Source organism: Trichosurus vulpecula, chromosome 2 (assembly GCF_011100635.1).
Source record: "Trichosurus vulpecula isolate mTriVul1 chromosome 2, mTriVul1.pri, whole genome shotgun sequence".
Lineage (NCBI taxonomy): Eukaryota > Metazoa > Chordata > Mammalia > Diprotodontia > Phalangeridae > Trichosurus > Trichosurus vulpecula.
Window position 1 is genome coordinate 281,055,280 of NC_050574.1, and position 20,602 is coordinate 281,075,881.

The 20,602-nt window shown below is 36.6% G+C and overlaps 1 protein-coding gene across 1 annotated transcript in view; it reads right to left on the reverse strand.

Annotated features, from left to right (window-relative positions):
* The window catches only part of KYNU (kynureninase), a 132,995-nt gene that overhangs the window by 96,426 nt on the left and 15,967 nt on the right, over window positions 1–20,602 (reverse strand). The gene's annotated exons all lie outside the window — the stretch shown is intronic.

Here is a 20,602-nt window from a genome sequence, read left to right on the forward strand (position 1 = left end):
ATAACTTTCACAAACACATCATCTCCTTTTTATCCTAAACCTATTAAATTTGGTATTCCCTACTTTCGACTGCCATCTACAATAGCTGGCCATAAAGTCAATGAGTCCTGAGTTTGAATCCTGCCTGAAGCACTTGTTGTGGCCCTGGGCAAATCATTTAATCCCTCTGAGCCTCAATTTCCTCATTTGTCAAATGGGGATAATAACAGTACCTGCCTGAGGATTGTTATGAGAATCATATGATATAATGAATGTAAAACACTTTGCAAATCTCAAATGTTCTAATTAATGTCAGTTATTACTAATATTGTGGTAATTTTGCTAATATTATGGTAAAGGATTTGTAGCAATTTCATCTCCTCAAAGAAGACAGCATTATTTAACCTCTCAGTCTATTATTATTATTATTTAACTTCTCCTACTGTTATTAAGATGACAAAAGGGAAGATGTCAAAAAGATAATAAAGTATCTGTTAGACAGGTTATATAGATATCTATATATTTATCTAGAGAGGTATCTATATATTTATCTCTTGGTAAAAATAGAGTCAAATACACTGGATCTATTTCTCTTACTCCCCTCACTACCCACCACTCCAAAAAAGAGTAAACTTTTTGAGGGCAGAGATTGTTTCATTTTTACCTTTAGATCTTCAGGGACTAGTATAGTACCTGGCACATACAGGCATTTAAGAAATGCCTGCTGAATAGAAATGTCCAGGAAAAGGCAAGTGTGCTTAATCAGATAGTAGAAGTATAGAATTGCTGGTTAGAAGGCATTATAGAGGTCATCTACAGCTACCTCTATTCAAAGCATTAATTCCATGTAACTATCACCCAAAGTGGTCATCAAGTAGACCGAAGTCAACCAGTAACAAAAACTACTTCCTAAGGTACATTATATTCAATTTTATCCATCAGACATTTAGAATCCATTATGCATGACATTTTTGGTATTCCCTGCTCTCCTTTAAATTTCTTCATCATAGCATCAGGAACCTTATCCCATCAACCTTGGCACTCACACCTCATCATTATCTTCTGTCCCTAAAGACCTCTCTCATTGGAGTGTGGAATGGAGAGTTCCTTCCCAAACCTCCATGTATGTAGGATGTCCAGACCAGCCATCTCTTAATTTCCCATCAAGCTGAAATCCTTTGAACTTTTCCATTATGCCCCAGCACATAATACAGTTCCACCCCTTTTTCTGCCCCCCTTCAATTTCATTTTTTGTATTGTTTCCCTCCATTAGATTGCAAACTATATGAGAGCAGAGACTACAATTCTTTTTTGGTGTTGTTATTTGCCCTTTGTTCCATGAGAGGACCAATGACATCAGGAGGGTGATATCTTGACTTGCAAGTGGATTGGATTTAAGTGAGGCAGGGCTGTGCATCAGCCTCACTCTCTCCTCCAGGGTCATCTGAGTCCAGTGGCAAGACATAGTTCAGGAAGACTGGAGATAATCCCAGATTCAGTGGGAGATCTTGGACTTTTTAAGCTCTTTCCCAGGTCTCAGTTTGTCTGAGGCAACACCCATCCAGTGATTTAAGGCTAGGTAAGAAATGAGGCAGAAGATGGCCTAGCTTGCCTATTCAAAAAAAAGAGTCAAACTGGGAGGGGAAGACCATCAGGGTTTCTGACCAGAACAGAAACAATTGCTATTTGCACTAATTCTGAGCCATCAAATCCCAAACAGTGACCAAGTGAAGCTTGGGCTATTGATCAATCAATGAGAACCTGAGTGATTTGGGTTTAAGGCTTGGTCAAGTAGCTCCCTTTGAATCCCAATGGACTTTATCAAAGCCTGGTTTTCCAGAGCTCTATTTCAAGGAATCATAAATGAAACTACATGGGAAAAATGAGTTAATTGTCCCAGTTTTTTAAATGATAGAATAAATAAGTAGGGAAGAGGAAAAAAAATCTATCCTGCAAACCTCAAGATACCTTGCAAGCTTTCGGTGATCAAAATTTATGTTGCTTTGGGCAGAGCAACCACATGTAAGGGCATTATTCCCCATCTGGACAGAGAGAAAGGATGGAGGGAGGGAAGGAAGGAAGGAAGGAAGGAAGGAAGGAAGGAAGGAAGGAAGGTAGGAGAGAGCTATGTTGCCCAATGGGAACTGTCCAGTGGGGTAGTTATTACTACTCACAGATTGTTATTTGTCCTTGGTTCTAAAAGAGGACCAATGACATCAGGAGGGTGATGTCTTTACTTGAAAATAAATTAGATTTAAGTGAGGCTGGGCTGTGCAAAGTCATCAGCCTCACTCTCCTCCAGGGTCATGTGAGTCTAGTGGCAAGACACTTCAGGGTGATTGGAAATGACCGCAGATACAGTAGAAGACCTTTGGCTTTTTAAGCTAAGGTTTTGATTTGTATTTCAGGTGCTTTGCACAGTGTTTGGCAAGTAGTAGGCAATTAATAAATGTTTATTGGCTGACTATTGGTGCTAGGTCCCCAGGGTGCAAAAATTTAAAAATTAGTGCTTTCCCACAAAAAGCTTAAAATCTAACATGTATGTAAGAAAGAGAAAGATAAGAGAGGGATCTGAGTGGGAAAGGAAGGATTTATTGTTGTTGTTCAGTTGTTTCAGTTGTGTCCAATTCTTTGTGACCCATTTAGGTTTTTCTTGGCAAAGACACTGGAGTACCTTGCCATTACTTACTCTAGCTCATTTTATAGACGATGAAAATAGGAAACTGAGGCAAACAGGGTTAAATCACTTGCCCAGAGCTGCACAGCTAGTAAGTGTCTTAGGCCAGATTTGAACTCAGGGAAGACAAAGTCTTCCTAACTCCAGGCCTAGCACTCCATCCACTGTGTCACCTAGCTGCCCTAGAAGGATTTGTTAAGCACCTACTATGTGCTGAACACTATACTAATCACTTTACAATTATTTCATCTCACCCTCCCAATAAACCTGAAAGGCAAATACTGTTATTATCACCCCCATTTTACAGTTAAGGAGACCTTGATGTAAATAGGTTAAAGGATTTGCCCAGAGTCACATCACACTGCTAGTAAGAGCCTGAAGCCAAATTTGAAATCAGATTTTCTGACTCTAAGGCCCAGCATTCTATCCACTATGATCTCCATCTACAGAAGAAGGAAGATAGGGAAATTGGAAATATGGGAAAATTACTATATAAATTTTAAAAACTGGTATGGACAATGGAAAGGCCAGAATAACCTGAGAAAATGAGAGATGTACTATCAGATTTAAAGCCAACCAAGTACATCAGCTCCTCACCTCACACTACAACCATTGGATATCTCAGATAAATAAAATTATCATGTTGCACCCAAATTAACTACAAAGGACATAGGAAGGAAGATACTATCTGCATTCAGAGAAAGAATTGGCAGAGAAGTATGTATAGAATGATTTTACATACATGCATATATATATATATATATATTTGTGTCTAATGGTAGTCACCTCTAGGGGGAGGGAAGGAAAAAAAGGAAGAAGATATTTACATGATAACTTTTAATTTAAAAGAGTAGAAAGTAGTATATAATAGAGTTTCAGTTTCATGTATAATCATCTTTTTAAAAATTATACTATGTTATGTAAATGCTTGTTTTATTCCATAAATTTAAAACAAAATAAATAAAATTTTCAAAAAATTTAAAAAAAGAAAGCTAGGAACAAGCAAAAAAAATATGATTTTGTTCTTATAAATTTTCTCTCTGATTTGTATAGAAATAGGTATGACTATGACTAGGTACTCCTACTTCATTGAGCCCAAATAGTAGTGTATTTATTAGAAATAAAGCCAACTTCTACAACTTCTTAATTAAACCTTTGAAGAGTTTTTGTAAAGCATAACTTATATACGTAAATTTAAATCTAACTGCTTTTATAGATACTTTGCCTCTTTTTCATCTGTATTCTTTTTAATGTGATCCAGTGAGAAGTATAAATATTATTCACACTCCTAGAACCATTAACAGTTCTTTGTTATCCAGAAAAATAAATAGTCATCTCATTGAGAAGAGAAAATCTGGCCTTTTATTTTGAATTTAGACCTGTTAATTTGTCTACTATGTCTCAAATCCCAACTCAACAAAAATATTTGGCCTATTGAGAGCCAAGCATCTCTTGTGCATTTCAGTCCCATCCAAAGCAATATGCAAGACAACTGAAACAGTGTCTATTAACTACCCTACCATCCTATTTTCTCCTAAAGATCATATTCTGCTTTAATTTATGCAATTTCCATTGTCTTACATTTGTATATAATTTCATATTCAAAAGAGATTTCGATGAAAGAAAAAGGATTCTAGATTTAATTATCCGTTCTGTGCAAGCCAAGAGCATGTTTCCCAAGTCTTTCCTTCCTATTTTTAAGTAAAGGAAGTACCAGATCTGAAGTTTTGATATAATCCTTTGCATACCCAAGAGTGTAGTTAACATAATATGATATGATTGTAGTGAACAAAATGATCATGATGGAATTATATTAAGTAAAAGATCTTACTCATCCTTTAAGGGTCAATTTAAAAACTTCATGCTCTGTAAAGCCTTATTTGACCATTGCAAACTATGTAGATCCCATCTCCAGACTCTTAGATTTCTACTTTTTCTCTTTCATCAGTCAATCAATCACGTACTTATTAAGTACGTACTATGTTCTGGAACAATAACAAAAGTAAAATAGTACTTGTTTCCCTGTATTCATATTTTATTTCAGTATAGATTCATTCCTTAATAATCCTTTCAGTTCTGCAGAATGTAAGGTTTTCTGGCCAGGTACTGTATTTCTCATACTTCCATAGAATCAGGCACAGTGCCTTATACACGGCAGACAAGGGAACCATCATGTAGCCCAATGAGTTACCAAGTTAAAATGCGATGAGTTGGGGACCCCAAGAGATGTGTGATCAATCAATCCTTTGAGAAGAAGAAAATGGGTTACCATCTACCCTCCCTGGATAGCCAAATATATGGCTTATTTCTAATAGAGACACGTTAAAGAGTCATAGAATTTGAGAGTTGGAGGTGTTAAAATATTTGGAGACACCCCGTTTCCCAGAGCTGAGGCCCAGAAAGTAGCCTGTGCCCTGAGCTTGACATAAAACAATATTTTGCTTTCTGGATGATTTCATCATCTGGCAAGGTATATTGCTTTGACCAGCACCAGGTGTTCATTGAGGGATTTATCCTAAAACCATCCATCACATCTCTTCACATGCTCACAATGGCTGTTTCTTTTAACAGCCAAGTGAGCTGAACTGGGTACTGCACTCCTGTTCTCATCATATTAATTCTGATTCTGTGCCCCACTGAATAAGCACAGGGTTCTAGGACCCTTAAGACTTAAGACAATCAACTTAAGAATTGTTCCCGCAAGACTGAGCAATGGCTACATTGTCCATGAATGAGCCTGCCATGGGAATTGCTAAGGATGATTGTGTTGTAGCCCAGCCCACTTGTGCTTTTTATGTATCTCTTTCAGCAGGTGGGGTGGGGTGGGGGTGGGGGGTGATTTCTGCTTGCAAGCATCTTCCTCACTCTGAAATTAATTAAACTTCTGTTTAATCCCTGATACATCTGCCTCTGGCCTGCTCTGTTTTGCTCCAGCCATTCCTAGGTTAGAGCCAGAGCTCAGAGGCTATCTTCTTCAACCCTTACATGAAAAGTGGCAATCCAGACTCTTATTTAAAGACCATAGGGGTGAGGGGAGCCACCACTATTCAAAGCAGCCCTAATTGTTCAGAAGTTTTTGCCAGGTATCAAGCCTAAATTTGTTTTGTTTTGTTTTGTTTTCTTGCAACTTCTATCCACTGATTCTGGTTCTGTCCTCTGGGCCAAACAGAAAATAATCTAATACCATCTCCACATGACATCCCTTCAAATACTTGAAAAAAGCTATCATGCCTTCCCTCTGTCTTCCAGTCTCCAGGTTAAACATGCTCAATTATTTCAACTAATTCTCATAAGACATAGGTTCAAGGTTCTCCACCTTTAAGGCTGTCCTCCTCTGGTCTTTCTCCAGCTAATCAATATCTACAGTAAGCCACGGCCTGCAGAACTGATGCAGTGCTGTAGATGAGAAATGACAAGTGTGGAGTACAGTGGAACCAACACTTCCCTATACCTAGAACCTATGAATCTCAATCCAACCCAAGACTGCATGAGATTTTTGGTCAGCCACATCATTCTGCTAGCTAATATTGAGCTTTTAATCCACTAACCTCTATGTCTTTTTTTTAAAGAATAACTTCTCTGTGACTATGCCTTCCCAGCCTCCTATAAAGTTGATTTTAATATTCAAATTTCAGAGCTCCACTTCATTAGATTTAACACAATGCTTTTACCCATGAAGATCCTTTTGGATCCTGACTGTCATGCAATGAATTCTGAGTCATTTCCAAATATTATGAACATGCCATCATGATGTCATTGATGAAATCGTTAAATAGCACATGACCAAGCATCTCTAGGGTACTCTGGATATCCAACCTAAATCTCTAGGGTACGCTACTAAAGACTTCCTACCACAGTATAATGAACCATTAAAAAAACTACTCTTTGAATGTGAACATCCAACTACTGTTGAATCCAACTGATTATATTCTTATCAAATCCATATCTGTCCATCTTCTCCCCAAAGGAAGGGTGAGATAAGTAAACTACTTTCAATGAATTTCGATCATGTGTTAGTTTAGTAATCTAGTCCAAAAAAGAAATGAGGTTAGTCTGTCAGATTTGTTTCGTTTTTTCAAACCAATCAACAAGCACCTGTATTATGTTAGGCATTGCACTAAAGCACAAAGAAATGAGACAATCTTTGCCTTCAAAGACCTTGCATTCCTTTTTTCCCCATTTTAAAAATTCTTTCTTTCCACTTATAAAGCTTTCCATCTTTCCCTCTAGCTAAAAGGAAAAACAAAAACCATTGCAACAAATAAGCATAATCAAACCAAAACAATTTCCATATTGGCTCTGTCCAAAAATGTTCATCTGATTTTGCGCATTACAGTACATAATCTCTGTGTGAAGAGAATCATTCTTATTTTCAGTCCTCTGGGATCAAGATTGAACAGGATTAAGTCTTTCAAAGGTATTCGTTTTTATGATATTGTTGGAATAGTATAAATTGTTCTCCTGGTTCTAAGCACTTCACTCTGTATCAATCCATATAACTCTTCCCAAGTATTGCTTGCCAAGTAGTTTTTTTTTTCATTTCTTATATCAAAATAATATTTTATTAATGCACATGCCATAATTTGCTGAATTTTTCTCAATTGTGAGACGTCTCCTTAGTTTCCACTTTTTTTGCCTCCATAGAGTTGCTATCCATATTTTTGCCCATATAAGATCTTTACCATTTTCTCTTATCTCTTGGATGTATGGGTCTAAGTACATTATCGTATCATCTGCAAAAGACAATTTTGTGTCTTTGTGGGTTTTTTTTCATTGCTTTCTCTAGGATTTCAGCACTACATCAAAAAGAAAAGTGACAATGGCCATCCTTGATTTATTCTCTTCTTGTATTAGGAAAGACTCTATTTATAGCAATTACATGTAATACAGACTTTTGGGTTTTTTCTTCTTTTCTGTTGTTCCTCAGTTGTGTCTCTCTCTCTGTCAATCCTTTTTGGAATTGTCTTGGCAAAGATACTGGAGTGGTTTGCCATTTTCTTTTCCTGCTCATTTTTTAAATGAGGAATTGAGGCAAACAGGGTTAAATGACTTGCCCAGGGTCACACATCCAGTAAATGTAAGGCTGGTTTTGAACTCATGAAGATGAGTCTTCTTAATTCCACACCCAGTGATCCATCACTTAAGCACAGAACCATTTTTAATAACAGAAATAGGTTTTGTATTTTGTCAAAAGATGTTTCAGCATCTGTTAATGTAATAATATATTTGTTATTTTTATTTACATGCTCAGTTGTGTTTATAATTTTGCTAATATTAAACCAATACAGTATTCTTGGTAAAAAAATACATAGAATATAATCTTTGTGATATGTTGTTATAAGCTCTTTGCTAATATTTTATTAAATTTTTACATCAATTTTCATTAGAGATATTGTTCTAAGGTTTTCTTTTTCTGTGTTGACTCTCAGTTTAGGTATTAAAACCACATTTTTATCATGGAATGAATTTGCAAAGATCCCTTCTTTTGCTATTTTAAAAAGTGTGTATAATACTGGAATTAATTGTTCTTTGAATGTTTGAGAGAATGTGTAAATACAACTGATCCCAGATTGTTTTCCCCTTTAGGAATCCATTTATAATTATATCTTCTCTGTTTTGGAAATGGGTGTTTAAATGTGTTTTCTTGTTCTGTTCATCTAGTTTTTTATACTTTTACAAAAAAAATCATCCATTTAAATTGTTGATTTTATTGACATATAGTTAGGTAAAATAGTTTCTATGAATATTCTTTATTTCTCCTTCAATTGTTGCAAATTCTTTTTCATTTCTAATACTGATAATTTGGTTTTTCTCTTCTTCTATCAAATTTGCTAATACTTTTGCATATTTGAACACTTTTAGCAAAAATCACTTTCTAGCTCTATTTTTTTACTTCAATGGTTATTTTATTTTCAGTTTTATTAATTTCTTCTTTGATCCTTGAGATTTCTATTTTGGTGTTTAATCGGGGTTTCTTAATTTGTTGGCTCTTTTTTTAATTGCATGTCCAATTTGTTGATTTTTTTTCTTTTGTTGAAGAAAGTCTTCAGAGACATAAATTTACCCTTAAGAATTGTTTTGGTTATATATCCAAAATTTTAGTATGTTGTCTCATTGTTTTAATTATTTTTAGTGAAATTATTTATCATACGTATCATTTATTTTCTGGAATGTCCCCTTTTTGTTTATGGTTAAATTATTTAGCATCCAGTTAATTCTTAATCCTTCATAATGGTCCCTCATTGATTATAATTTTTAATTTTATTGTGATAAGTAAAATACGTGTTCAAAATTTCTGTAGAGGTTTTTTTTAAGAAATGGTCAGCTTGTGTAAAGCTGTCATGCACTGCTGAGAAAGCTACTTCTTTGTATTCTCATTCAATAATTGAATGAATATTGAATAATAATTCAATAATCTATCATATTTAACTTTTTCTCAAATTCTGTTCAGACTCTTAGCTCTTTTCTCTTCTCCTCTTCCTCCTCCTCCATCTACTCTTCCTTCTCTTCTTTATCTTTCTTCTTCCCCTCTTTCTCCTCTTCCTCCTCCTGCTTAGATTTGTCTATCTGTGAAAAGGGTACACTGCAGTTCTTCACTATTAGAGTTTCACTATTTTTACCAGTGATTCATTTAGCTTTTCCTATAGGTATTTAAATGCTATGACATTCAGTTCTTATCTATCTATCTATCTATCTATATATATATATATATATGTATACACACATACACACATATACACATATACGTACATACGTATATATCACTCACACACATATATGTATATATGTGTGTATGTATGTGTGTTAGTATTGAGATTAATTATCTATGATACCTTTCAGAAGACTGTAATTTTTCTATTTAACTCCTTTTATCAGTGTAGTTTTGCTGTTGCTTTCTCTGAGATCATGATTGCAGCACAATTTTTTAAAAAATCACCTGGAGGGGCAGCTAGCTGATATGGCACCAGCCTTGGAGTCAGGAGAATCTGAGTTCAAATCTGGCCCTAGACACTTACTAGATGGGTGGCTCTGAGCAAGTTACTTAATCCTGATTGCCTCTTCCCCAACCTCCAAAAAAAATCATCTGGAGCATAATATATTTTGTTCTAATTTCTTATTTTGACTCTGTGTGAATCTTTATATTTCAGGTTTGTTTCTTATAACCAAACTATTATATGATTCTACTTTGTAATTCATTCTGATAACTTCTTTTTATAGGAGACTTCATAGCATTGACATTTACAGTTATAATTAATATGCATTTCTTTTCACTGTTCTCATTGATTTTTTTTCCTCTTTGCTCTCTCCTCCCTCTTCACATAGAAGAGGGTTGTAGAACAGGAGTGTGTGTAGCACTAATACTCTTTGGTTAATGCAAATGGTGTCTACTCCCCTACCTTTCTTCTTTCTCTTTCTCTCAGACATCAATCACAAATTCTTTTTATTTCTTTTCTTTTCTATACCTCTTTATGACCCCTGTCACTTCCCCTCTCTGAAATTAGAGTTCATTTTGCTTAAGACTAATCCCTCCCTATATCTGCCTCCCTTTTTATTTCCCTCCTTTCCCCTCTCCTGGGTTCCTACGTTTTCCTGTTGAGTTGAAAAAAAAATATATATATATATATACACATATATATTCTCACACATACACAAAAGCATATATACATATATAATGTGTATGCAGATGTGTGTATGTGTATATGTACATATATACATATACATACATACATACATACACACACACACACACACATATATGAAGTGTGCTTCAATCTGTATTCAGATACCGCCATCAGTTCTTTCTCTGGGGATGGATAGAATTTTTCATCTTAAATCCTTCAGAGTTGTCTTGGATCATTGTATTGCTTAGAATAGCTAAGTCATTCACAGTTGATCATCTTATAATATTGCTGTTACTTTGTCACAGTACATTTCAATTTGCATCATCCCATAAAAGTCTTTCCAGGTTTTTCTGAGATCATACTACTCATCATTTCTTATAGTACAATAGTATTCCATCATAATCACATACCACAACTTGTTCAGTCATTTCCCTATTGATGTGTATCCCCTCAATTTCTCTTTGCCCCCCCCCCGAAAAGAGTTGCTATAAATATTTTTGTACATATAGGTCCTTTTCCTTTTAGTTTTTTATTTCTTTTGGGATATAGACCTAGAATTGGCATTGCTAGGTCAAAGGGTTATGCATGGTTTTATAGCCCTTTGGCATATCCAAAGTGCTCTACAGAATGGTTGAATCAGTTCACAACTCCACCAAGAGTGCATTAATGTCTCATTTTTTCCCCATTCCCTCAAAGATTTGTCATTTATCTTTCCTGTCCTATTAGCCAGTCTAATAGGTATGCAGTAGTACCTCAGAATTTTTTAATTTGCATTTTTCCAATCAATAGTGAGTTAGAGTATTTTTTCAGCTGGCTGAAGATAGCTTTGATTACTTCATCTGAAAACTTATCATAGCTTTTGATCATTTATCAATTGGGGAATAGTTCTTATTTTTATAAATTTAACTCAGTTTTCTATATCTTTGAGAAATGAGGCCTTTATCAGAGAAATTTGATTCAAAATTATTCTCATAGCTACCATTGCTAACTGTTACTTCCCTCCATTCTATCTGCCCCCATTTAGTCTATTCTCTCCCTTTTTACCTTATCCCTTCTCAAAAGTGTTTTGCTTCTGACTACCCACTCCCCCAATCTGTCCTCCCTTCTATCACTACCCTGGCCTGCCTTATCTTATCTCCTTCCCCTCCTACTTTCCTCCAGGGTAAGATAGATTTCTATTCCCCATTAAGTGTGTATGTTATTCCCCCTTCAAGCCAATTCTGATGAGAGTAAGGTTCGCTCACTCTCCCTCACCTTCCTCCTCTTCCCCTCCACTGTAAAAGTTTTTTCTTACATCTTTTATGTGAGATAATTTACCCGAGTTTACCCCTCCCTTTCTCTTTCTCTAGTACATTCCTCTCTCACCCATTAATTTTATTTTTTAGATATCATCCCTTCATATTCAACTCATGTCTGTGCCCTCTGTCTGTATATATTCCTTCTAACTACTCTAATAATGAGAAAGGTCTTATGAGTTACAAATGTCATCTTTCCATATAGGAATGTGAAGAGTTCAACTTTTAAAAGTCCTTTATGATTTCCCTTTCCTGTTTAGCTTTTCATGCTTCTCTTGAATCTTGTATTTGAAAGTCATATTTTCTATTCAGCTCTGGTCTTTTCATCAAGAATGCTTGAAAGTTCTCTATCTCATTGAATATTTATTTTTCTGCTGAAAGATTATACTCAGTTTTGCTGGGCAGGTTATTCTTGGTTGTGATCCTAGCTCCTTTGCCATCCAGAATATCATATTTCAAGCTCTCTTATCCATTAATGTAGAAGCTGCTAAATTTTATGTTATCCTGAGTGTGGCTCTACCATACTTAAATTGCTTCTTTCTGACTGCTTGCAATATTTTCTGCTTGATCTGGGAACTCTGGAATTTGACTATAATATTCCTAGAAGATTTCATTTTGGGATCTCTTTCAGGAGGTGATCAGTGGATTCTTTCAATTTTTATTTTAGATTCTGCTTCTAGAATATCAGGGCAGTTTTCCTTGATAATTTCTTGATAGATGATGTCTAGGCTCTTTTTTTTTATCATGGCTTTCAGGTGATCCAGTAATTTTTAAATCATCTGTCCTGAATCTATTTTCCATGTCAGTTGTTTTTCCAATGAGATATTTAACATTGTCTTCTATTTTTTTCATTCTTTTGGTTTTGTGTTATTGTTCTTGATTTCTCATAAAGTCATTAGCTTCCATGTGTTCTGTTCTTATTTTTTTTGTAGGGGGAAAGGCAGGGCAACTGGGGTAAGTGCCTTGCCCAAGGTCACACAGCTAGTAAGTGTGTCAAGTGTCTGAGGCTGGATTCGAATTCATGTCCTCCTGACTTCAGGGCCAGTACTCTACTTACTGCACCACCTAGCTGCCCCTCTGTTATAATTTTTAAGGAATTATTTTCTTCAGTAAGCTTTTAGACCGCCTTTTCCATTTGGCCAATTCTGCTTTTTGATTTTTTTTTTTTTTTTTTGGAGAGGGGAAGGCAGGGCAATTGGGGTTAAGTGACTTGTCCAAGGTCCCACAGCTAGTAAATGTGTCAAGTGTCTGAGGCCGGATTTGAACTCAGGTCCTCCTGACTCCAGGGCCGGTGCTCTACTCACTGTGCCACCTAGCTGCCCCTTAATTCCAATTCTGCTTTGTAAGGCATTCTTCTCCTCATTGGCTTTTTGTACCTCTTTTGCCATTTGACCTAATCTGTTTCTAAGGTGCTATTTTCTTTAGTATTTTTGTGTCTCCTCTAACAATCTGGTGATTCATTTTTCATGATTTTCTTGCATCACTCTTATTTCTCTTCCCAATTTTTTCATCTACCCCTCTTCTTGATTTTCAAAATGTTTTTTGAGCTCTTCTATGGCCTGAGACCAATTATATTTTTCTTGGAGGCTGTGGATGTAGGAGCTTTGATTTTGTTGTTTTCTTCTGAGTTTGTGTTTTTAACTTTCTTGTCACCATAGTAACTTTCTATAGTTAGAATTTTTTTCTGTTGTTTGTTCATTTTCCCAGCCTATTACTTGACTTTTAGCTCTTTGTTGAAGTAGGGCCCTGCTTCCAGGGTGGAGCGTGCACTGTCCCAAGTTTCAGGGGTTTTGTGCATCTGTTTTCAGAGATACTTCTAGGGACTTGTAAGTTTTCAGTTCTTCCAAGGTGGTACAGTCTAAGGAGAGGTGTTTATTCCCCTCTGGGCTCTAGTCTGTGAGTGACCACAAGCATTATTTTCTGTCCTGGAATTGTGAGGATGGTCTCCCACTCCACTGGGGCTGCAAGCTCTGCTATGCTAGTGATCCTCCTCACTGTGGGACTGCTACCCAGGACTGCAACCTGGATCTGAGGAAGGGCAAAGCAACAGAATCCTGCCTCAATGCTACCAAAAAAATATCCCTGTAATCTCCTTTTGACCAGTTGTTCAACCTCCTTATCCTCTGTGGGCTGAGAACTCCTGAAGCAGCCACTGCTGCTGATTTGGTCACTCCCAAGGCCTGTTCCTGGTTTGCTGGGGCCATGCCTGAGCTGGACTTCACTCCACTCTCACCCAGGTGTGACAGACCTTTCCTGCTGACCTTCTAAGTTGTCTTTGTCATCTCTGGGCTGAGAGGTCTGGAAACAGCCACTGAAGCAAGTGATTCTGATGCCCCAAGGCCTACTCCAGTTTTGCTGGGGCCTGGTCTGCATTGGCATGGCCTGCACTGGATGGCATTGCTCTCTCTACCTGTCGCAACAGACCTTTCCTGCTAAGCTTCCAAGTTGTCTTGGGCTGGAAATTTGTTTTACTCCATCTTTTTTGTAGGTTCTGCTACTCTATAATTTATTTAGAATCATTTTAAAGGTATTTGGAGGGGTGTGGGGGAGAGTTCAGGAGAGTCCCTGCCTTTACTCTGAAATTTTGCCTCCACTCTCAAATTGAATATATTTCTTCAATAAACTTTTTCTCTCTGTTTATGTGTGTGTGTATTTGTGCATGTTCTACCCTCCTATGACAAGTTCACATGAAAGCAATGATTAACTGATGCCCACTCCCCTCACCTTTCTTGTTTATATAGAATTCTATTTGCACCTTTGATTATAAGATAAGCCCCCCCTACCATGCCTCCCTTTTTTCCACTAATGTGTCCTTTCTCTCATCCCTTTCCTTTCTTATTTTAGGATGATCAAAATTTATCAAAAAATCACTCTCAGGCCCTCCTCTTATTTGATCCTCTCTATGATTCCTTATGACATTGTGTTTCTTAGTGTATGCTTGTATTGTCTTCTTTTTCCCCATTAGCAAGAAAAATATCAAAATAGATAAAAATTGAAAAGCTTTTGTTAAAACCTAATCAATATAACTAGAATAAGTGAATCTGCCCATGGGAAAAATGTCTTTGCATCATATATCTCTGAGAAAAATATCCAAGATACATAGGGAATTAATAAAATATATAAGGCTGGAGAATGGCTGAACAAGTTATGGCATATAAATATAATGGAAAACTATCATTCGGTAAGAAATGATACAAAAGGGATGGGTTCTGGGGAACCTAGCAATAGTTGTATGAGCTGATACAGAATGAAGTGAGCAGAAGCAGAACAACTCATATAATAACAACAACAGTACAATGACAAAGAACTTTGAAAGACAAGACATGATTTTAAAGCAGTGGAGTCAAACTCAAAAAGCAGTAGATTACCACAGGCTACATATTGACTTAGAAAATCACAAATTAACATTATCTATGCTGCACTGTACTTTTATTTTATTTATTTTGTTAAACATTTCCCAATTATATTTTAATATGATTCTGGCCTCAGGGGCATTATCCTAGACATCCTGAAGCCTGCAGTTTGACACCTCTATGCCAGAGGATAGATGTTCTATGCTACCTATGTCCTAAAGGAGGTGATGGATTTAAGATGAAGAATAAAACATATTTTTGGACATCAATAGTATTGGAATTTTTTTTGCTTGACTATGCATATTTGTCACAAGGGTTTTGTTTTTCTTTTCAATTGGAGAGTGGATGAGAAAGAAAGAAAATAAATCCTGGTTAATTAAAAAAATAAATAAAATGGAAAAAAATAATTAAGGCCAAGAAACATTTTCAAGTGGTTAAGAAGTCAGAGGATATGAATACATTGTTCTCAAAAAAAAAGAATGTCAAACTATTAAATAAATTTAAAAATTGCTCCAAATCATAAGAGAAATGTAAATCAAAGCAAACCCAGTGGTTTGCATCGTGGTTAAAAATTAGAAAAGATGACAAAAGATGTGAATAGTCAATGATAGCTGGGGTTTTGTATACTGATACTTTAATATACTATTGATGAAGCTTTGAATTAATCCAACTATTTTGCAATTATGGTTAAAAAGTGACTAAATTTGAAATTCAAAATGAATTAGGGAAAGATTAGGAAAGACCTCCTCCAGAAGGCTGCATCTGAGCTGAGTCTTGAAAGAAGTCAGATGTATAGGTAAGGGAAGAGTTTATGTCCAAACAAGAGAAAGAAAGGACTATAAGAAGTAAAATAGATAATTTTGATTACATGAAATTAAAAAGCTTTTGTAAAAATAAAACTAATGTAGCCAAAATAAGAAGGAAAATAGGAAACTGGGGGAAAATACAAGTTTCTCTGATAAAGGCCTCATTTCTCAAATTGAGCAAGTAGAATAAGAAATCAAAAGAATAAATAATCACATAAAATGCTTTAAATCACTAGTGATTAGAGAAATCAAAATTAAAAGAACTCTGAAATACCATCTTATAACTGTCAGATTGGTTAACATGACAGAAAGGTAAAGTGACAAATGCTAGAGGGGATATGGAAAAATTGTGACACCAAAGCATTGTTGGTGGAGTTGTGAACTAATCTATTCATTCTGCAGAACAATTTGAAACTATGCCCAAAAGTCTATAGAACTGTGTATACCCAGCAATACTGCAACTAGTTTTGTATTCCAAAGAGATCAAAAAAAGGGAAAAGGACCTTTTCATACCAAAAAATACATAGCAGCTCTTTTTGTGGTGGCAAAGAATTGGAAATTGGGGGCCGGGGGTAGGGATGCCCATCCATCTAGGAATGGCTGAATAAATTGTGGTATATGCTTCTAATGTGATACTTTTGTGCTATAAGAAATGACAAGCAGGATGGTTTCAGAAAAACCTGGGAAGGCTTGTATGAATTCCTGTGAAATGAAATGAGCAAAACCAGGAGAACATTGTACACAATAACAATAATATTGTAAAGATGATCAATTATGAAAGAGAAAATAATCTAAGATAATTTCAAAGGCCCCAAGATGAAAATTGCTATCTCCCTCCAGAGAAAACAGATGAACTCCGAATGTGGATTGAAGCATAATTTTTTTTAAAACTTTCTTTACTTTTTTTAAAATTTTGTTTGCATTTTCTTTTGTAACATGGCTAAAATGAAAATACATTTTGCGTGAAGTTACATGTATAATTGAAATCAAATTGCTTGTCTTCTCAAGTAGGGAGTGGTGGGAGGGAAGGGGAGAATTTGGCACTCAAAATTAAAGAAAAATTGTTAAAAGTTTTTACATGCAATTAGGACTGATTTAGTGAAATAAAAATAATTTTTTTTTTGAAAAAGGAGACAGAGAAGCTAGGAGGAAGAGGTGAGAAGGGAGAACATTTCAGGAAAGGGAATGGCCAGTATAAAGGCATCTACTCAGGAAATGGAGTGTTGTGTATGAGGAACAGCAACTAACCCAGTACAAGCTGATTACATAATATATGAGAGGGACTGAAGGATAAGAAGATTGTAAATTACAGAAAGAGGCAAGGTTGTGGAGGGATTTAAGTGACACCCCTCCCCAAAAGAGTGGGGAGAGACTTAAGACAAGAAGACATTAGAAATCTATTGTGATAGTTCAGGCAAGACATGATGAAAGCCTCTAATAGGGTGGTGCCTATGTGAGCAGAGAGAAGGGGATGTACAGTAGAGATGTTGTAAGGGTAAAAAGGACAAAATTTGTTAACAGATTGAATATGTGGTAAGAGTTCAAGTGAACAGTTAAGGATGACACTGAGGTTGTAAACTTTAATAACTGGGAGGGGGCAGCTAGGTGGCACAGTGAGTAGAGCACCAGCCCTGGAGTCAGGAGGACCTGAGTTCAAATGTGGCCTTAGACACTTGACACACTTACTAGATGGGCAAGTCATTTAACCCCAATTGCCCTGCCTTCCTCCCTCAAAAAACAAACAAATAACTGGGAGGATGGTTATACCCTCAACATCAAGCAAGTAGGAAAGCTGGGAAGAAGAGGTTTGTTGGAAAAGATAATGAATTCTATTTTGGAAATCTTCAGTTTGAGATGCTTCCAGGATATCCAACTTGTGATGATCAAAAGGAAATTTATGATTGGAAATGGAGCTAAGGAAGGAGACGAGGAATGGAAGGACAAGGGAATAAGCATTTATACAGAGTCTACTAGTGCCAAACAATTTACAAATATTCTCTTATTTGATACCAACAACAATCCTGCAAGATAGATGAAGTCATTATCTCCATTTTACAGTTGAGGAAACTGAGGCAAACAGCATGTAAGTGACTTGGCCAGGGTCACATAACCAGTAAATGTCTGAGGCTGTATTTGAACTGAGGTCTTCCTGACTCCAGGTCCAGTGTGCTATCTACCGTACCACCAGCTGCCTCTACATATATAGATCTGGGAATCATCTACATAGAGATAATAACTGAACCCCAGGAGCTGATAAGATCATCACATGACATATCATAAAACAGGTGTTCTTAACCTTTTTGTGTGTCATGAACCCCTCTGGCAGTTTGCTGAAACCTATGGACCCCTTCTTAGAATAGTATCTTTAAATGCATAAAATAAAGCACATATGATTACAAAATAAACTAATTATAGTGAAATTCAATTATCAAACATTTTTTAAACTTCATGGACCCAAGGTTAAGAACCCCTGACATAGAGGGAAAAGAGAAAAGGGCCAAGAACAGAGCTTTGGAGGACATTCATTGTTAATAGATATGACATAGAATCATAGATTATGATCCAGAAACGGAGATAGGGAAGAAATAGACAGGTAGGAAGGGAATCACGAAATACCAGTCAAGAAAACTCAGCGGAGAATTGTGTCCAGAAGAAGAAGGTGATTGACAGTATCAAAGGCTATGGAGAGGTCAAGGAGGATGAGGTTTGAGAAATGCTATTAGATTTGGCAATTGGTAACTTTGAAGAAAGCAGTTTCAGTTGAATTATGAAGTTAGAAGCCAGAGTACAGAGGATTTAGAAATAAGTGATAGGATAGGAAGTGGAGGCACCTTGTATAAAACGGCTTTCTCAATGAGTTTAACCAAGAAGGTGAGGAAGATGATAGCTAATGGGGAATGGTATGATACCTTGATTTTCCTCATCTCACATAGCCACATTTGTTAAGTCTTGATGAATCTATTTTACTTTCCCTTCCCCTATCTCTGTAACAACAATTCGTCTAGCAGCTGTTGTGGGGGTGAAAGACCAGCACAAACCCAACAACAAGAATGCTGCCAGAACAGGTTCTTTTGATCTGCTTTACTAAGGAAAGTAACATTAAGGGGTTAACAATCTTACTAAAGTAATCCAACATATTCCTATAAACTCACTTAGTTCAGGAGGAAAAGCCCAGCAACCTGAACTTCAGAGCAAGCACAAACAAATTACAAATGTACACAATATAAACAGACCAAGTCACAATTCATAGTTACCAGAAAAGCATTAACATCCGGGTTGATGAGTTGGGAGGCTCTTAGAGCGGCTGCCCAGAGTCTCCATTATCAATACTCCTCCAGGAGTGAGAGCCTCAAGCAAACAACTCTGTTCTCTCTTTTTATACGGTGTTTAGCCATCATCAAATGTCATCTGAGTGACCAGAACTTAGGCACCTACTATTGGCTCTGGTCTTAGCAACTCTGCTTAGGGTCCTGAGGGCTTCCTGCCTCTCTCAAATTAGCGAACTAGTTTGCTCACTAGCCTGGGGTTTTGCACCTAGTAAGATTCAAAGACACTTAATTTAGCATTCTAAAACAGTAAGAAAGTCCCACCTTAATTACCAATACAGTCTCACAGAACTAACACCCCATATAGTCATCATAAGTCCCATTAGGGCTATTATAATGGCCTCCTAATTAATATCTTTATCTTAAGTCTGTTCTTTCTTTAATTTATCCTCTACGTAACTGCTAAGTAGAGCAGGAACAGTTTTATTTTTGTCTTGTGTGTCCCTGACATTGAGACGTTATGTAATGTAGTGGAAAGAGAATATCCTTAAAGCAAGAAAGATGTAGGTTCAAGTCTTGTTCTGACACATAACTGGCTTTGTGACTATTGGGCAAGTTACTTCTAAAACATGGGTATGATCATGTCACTCCCCTGACCAAAAAGCTTCAGTCATGACAAATTTCCTTTAGGATCAAATACAAATTCCTCTGTTTAGTACTTAAAGAGCTTTACCATCTGGCTCTAACATACCTTTTCAGCCCATTCGCCTTCACACGCTTATTAAAGTTCAGCCAAACTGACCTTGCTGTTCCTTAAACCAGTCTCTGGGTCTTTGCACCGGTCATCCCCAGTGCCTAGAAAGTATTCTCTTCTCATCTCCACTCCTTAGAAATCATATTCTTAAATCAAGCACCACTTCCTACATAGAGCTTTTTCTGATTGCCTCCAGCTGTTAGTGCCTCAACTCCCAACCCCTCAAAAAAAAACTACTTTGTATTTATTTTGTATGTACTTACACGTGCACATGTTGCCTCCCTGTCTACAGAATGAAAGCGCTTTTTGAGGGTAGGGAACATTTCATTTTTATCACTGTATGTTTAGTACCTAACAGTGCCTGGGACAGAGCAGGCAATTACTAAACCCTTATTTATTGATTAACTGGAATGCCCTCTCTCCTTACCTCTATTTTCTTAAAATCTCCCTGGTATTCTTCAAGGCTGAAGTGCTACCTCCAAAAAAAAGAGGCTTTTCTTCATTCCCTTGGTTCTCAGTGGGATTCCCACAAAACTTTTTTGTATTTACTCGACTAATAAAAAAACTTCATAAGTTGGACCCTTCTTGCTTTCAAGTTGTGTTACATCTTGTACCTTCCCCAGGTACTCTGGTATCCAGTGACACTGGCTTCCTTTTTTTTTCTCAGATACAACACTCCATCATCCAGCTCCAAGCATTTCACAGGCTGTCCCCCATGCCTGGAACTCCCTCCCTCCTCATCTCTGCCTTCTAGCTTTCCTGGCTTTGCTCAAGTCCTAGCTAAAGTCCCAACATTCATAAGAAGACTTTCCTCATACTTCCTAAGGCCAGGGCCTTCTCTCTTGATGAT